Genomic DNA, 4461 nt, shown 5'->3' on the forward strand with positions numbered 1-4461 from the left:
AAAAAAAAAGAAACTTACAAAGGGTTTATTTAGTCTATTGATCTTTTCAAATAACTAGCTTTTAAATGTATCTATTCTTTTTAGATTTTTGTTTTTTGTTTCATTACTTTCAACTTTTATAATTACAAATTCTCTTTTTCTTGTTGCAGTATTTATTTATTTTATATTTTAATTTGAATCTTTAGTGTCTTTAATGTTTATCTTTTTAGAAAATAGTGACTTAAGGCTATAAGTTTTCCTTTGTGTATAGCATTAACCAGGTTTTATAGTGTGTTCCTTTTATTGCTTTATGTGATTATTTTCACTTTAATTTTGATATCCACTTTGATCTAATAATTAACAAAAAGTATGTTTACAAATTTGAAAGTAGTTACAATATTTTGATCACCTTTTTATTATTCATACATTATTGCATTACAATGAAAATGAAATGACTTGTGAAATATCTTCTTTAAAAAAATTTTAAGAGTTTTTTTGTGGCCAAGTATATGTTGAATTTTAGTAAATATTCCATGGTCATGAATATCTATATATAAATATAGATATTCAATTATCCATTTAAGAGTTATAAGCTATAAAGTTCTCTATTTATATATATTTTTAAAATATATAAATATATAAATATAATATATAAAATATATATGTATAATATTAATATATATTTTACAGACAAAATCTAGCTCTGTTACTCAGGCTACAGTGCAGTGGCTCTGTTTATTTTTAAATTGAGTTTGTTGATTGTTCTTTTCAATTTCTCTGTGTCTCTCTCTTTTTTTTTAATTTAAAGAGAGAGAGAAACAGGAGAAGGAGAGAGAAAGAAACAGCTAACTTTCACACTAAGTGAGGAAATCCAGAAAGATGGAATCTAGGTAAGGAAAGTAGCTTCCACGAGAGTGTTAGGAAATATAGAGAGATGGAGTTTAGGAGAAGACAACCTTCCACGAAAGACTGTGGAAGGGGACTCCAGAGGGAAAATTCAGAAGAAAGATGGCTTCCATGAAGGGAATGTTCATGGGAGGGGACCCAAACATGGAGTCCTCTCTATGTCTTAAATTAATTTTTTCTATTAAGGCTCTGTGCTTCATTTGAAAAGACACATTTTCATCTGCCACCTCAATGGTAAGCACCCCTCTTCTGGTGCCCATACTCAGGCACATTTCTCTGCTACTATTTACAAACAAGATACTATTTTTTTTTCTATCAAGTCATTCCACTTCTAATTGTCACCCCACTCACTCCACTAAAATAAGTTCTTTAGCATACTTTCACTTGCTGTCTTCTCTGCTTTATCCCAGTAGATAAGAAATTTGGAATGTTTTTATTCTTCAATCTCCTCTGTACCCCAATCTCACTCTTCCACTAACTCCTATATTTTGCTGACACAGTGAAATATTTTTATTTTTCTTATTTTTAAAAATACATTTTATTGCACTTTAGGTTCTGGGGTTCATGTGCAGAACATGCAGGGTTGTTGCATAGATACATACATGGCAACGTGGTTTGCTGTCTCCATCCCTGTCACCTATATCTGGCATTTCTCCCCATGATTTCCCTCCCCAACTCCCTACCCCTCACTGTCCCTCCCCTAGTCCCCACCAACAGGCTCCAGTGTGTGATGCTCCCTTCCCTGTGTCCATGTGTTCCCATTCTTCAACACCCACCTATGAGTGAGAACATGTGGTGTTTGATTTTCTGTTCTTGTGTCAGTTTGCTGAGAATGATGGTTTCCAGATTCATCCATGTCTCTACAAAGGACATAAACTCATGGTTTTTTATGATGCATAGTATTCCATGGTGTATATGTGCCACATTTTTCTTCTCTACTCTATCATCGATGGACATTTGGGTTGGTTTCAGGTCTTTGCTACCATAAACAGTGCCACAGTGAACATACATGTTCATGCGTCTTTGTAATAGAATGATTAATAATCCTTTGGCTATATACCCAGTAATGGGATTGCTGGGTCAAATGGAATTTCTATTTCTAGGTCCTTGAGGAATCACCACACTGTCTTCCACAATGGTTGAACTAATTTACACTCCCACCAACAGTGTGAAAGTGTTCCTGTTTCTTCATATCTTCTCCAGCATCTGTTGTCTCCAGATTTTTTAATCATCGTCATTCTCTTTGCATTTCTCTAATGACCAGTGGTGATGAGTATTTTTTCATATATTTGTTGGCCTCATATATGTCTTCTTTTGAAAAGTGTCTGTTCATATCCTTCGCCTACTTTTGAATGGTTTTGTTTATTTTTTCTTGTAAATCTGCTTTAGTTCTTTGTAGATTCTGGATATTAGCCCTTTGTCAGATGGGTAGATTGCAAAAATTTTTTCCCATTCTGTTGGTTGTCAGTTCACTCTAATGATTGTTTCTTTTGCTGTGCAGAAGCTCTGGAGTTAATTAGATCCCATTTGTCTATTTTGGCTTTTGTTGCCAATGCTTTTGGTGTTTTAGTCATAAAGTCCTTGTTTATGCCTATGTCCTGAATGGTTTTGCCTAGGTTTTCTTCTAGGGTTTTTATGGCGTTAGGTCTTATGTTAAAGTCTTTAATCCATCTGGAGTTAATTTTAGTGTAAGGTGTCAGGAAGGGGTCCAGTTTCTGCTTTCTGCACATGGCTAGCCAGCTTTCCCAACACCATTTATTAAACATGGAATCCTTTCCCCATTGCTTGTTTTTGTCAGGTTTGTCAAAGATCAGATGGTTGTAGATGTGTGTCGTTATCTCTGAGGAATCTGTTCAGTTCCATTGGTCTATATCTCTGTTTTGGTAACAGTACCATGCTGATTTGATTACTGTAGCCTTATAGTATAGTTTGAAGTCAGGTAGCGTGATGCCTCCAGCTTTGTTCTTTTTGCTTAGAATTGACTTGGCTATGCGGGCTCTCTTTTGGTTCCATATGAAGTTTAAGGTGGTTTTTTCCAGTTCTGTGAAGAAGGTCAATGGTGGCTTGATGGGGATAGCGTTGAGTCTATAAATTACTTTGGGCAATATGGCCAGTTTCACAATATTGATTCCTTCTAGCCATGAGCAAGGTATGTTTCTCTATCTGTTTGGATCCTCTCTTATGTCCTTGATCAGTAATTTGTAGTTCTCCTTGAAGAGGCCCTTTAATCCTTTGTTAGTTGTATTCCTAGGTATTTTATTCTCTTTGTAGCAACTGTGAATGGCAGTTAGTTCTTGATTCTGCTCCTTTTAAGTTTGTTATTGGTGTGTAGGAATGCTTGTAATTTCTGCACATTGATTTTGTATCATGAGATTTTGCAGAAGTTGCTTATCAGATTCTTGAGATTTTGGGCTGAGATGATGGGGTCTTCTAAATACACAGTCATGTCGTCTGCAAATAGAGATAATTTGACTTCCTCCTTTCCTAAATGAATACCCTTTATTTATTTATTTTTTCTTGTCTGATTGCTCTGCCTAGAACTTCCAATACTATATTGAATAGGAGTGGTGAGAGAAGGCATCCTTGTCTAGTGCCAGATTTCAAAGGGCACGCTTCCAGTTTTTGCCCATTCAGTATGATATTGGCTGTGAGTTGGTCATAAATAGCTTTAATTATTTTGAGATACATTCTGTCAATACCTAGTTTATTGAGAGTTTTTAGCATAAAGCGCTGTTGAATTTTGTTGAAGGCCTTCTCTGCATCTATTGTGATAGTCATGTGGTTTTTGTCTTTGGTTCTGTTTATGTGGTGAATTACATTTATAGACTTGCGTATGTTGAGCCAGCCTTGCCTCTCCAGGATGAATCCTACTTGATCATGGTGGATAAGCTTTTTGATGTGCTGTTGCAATCAGCTGGCCAGTATTTTACTGAAGATTTTTGCATCTATGCTTATCATGGATATTGGCCTGAGGTTTTATTTTCTTGTTGAGTCTCTGTGGGGTTTTGGTATCAGGATGATGTTGGCCTCATAAAATCATTTGGGAAGGATTTCCACTTTTTGGACTGTTTGGAATAGTTTCAGAAGGAGTGGTACCAGCTCCTCTTTGTATGTCTGGTTGAATTCAGCTGTGAACCCATCTGGACCTGGGCTTTTTTTAGTTGGTAAGCTGTGAATTTCTGCTTCAACTTCAGACCTTGTTATTGGCCTATTCAGGATTTCGACTTCTTTCTTGTTTAGGCTTGGGAGGATGCAAATGTCCAGGAATTTATCCATTTCTTCCAGGTTTACTGGTTTATGTGCATAGAGTTGTTTATAGTAATCTCTGGTGGTAGTTTGCATTTCTGTGGAATCTGTCATGATATCCCCTTTATTGTTTTTTATTGCATCTATTTGATTCTTCTCTCTTTTCTATTAATCTGCCTAGTGGTCTGTTTTGTTGATCTTTAAAAAAAAAAACAGGACCTGGGTTTATTAATTTTTTGAAGGGTGTTTTGTGTCTCTATCTCCTTCAGTTTTGCTCTGATCTTAATTATTTCTTGTCTTCTGCTAGCTTTTGAGTTTGTTTGATCTTGC

The sequence above is a fragment of the Cebus imitator genome, unplaced genomic scaffold, assembly GCF_001604975.1.
Source record: "Cebus imitator isolate Cc_AM_T3 unplaced genomic scaffold, Cebus_imitator-1.0 Scaffold233, whole genome shotgun sequence".
Lineage (NCBI taxonomy): Eukaryota > Metazoa > Chordata > Mammalia > Primates > Cebidae > Cebus > Cebus imitator.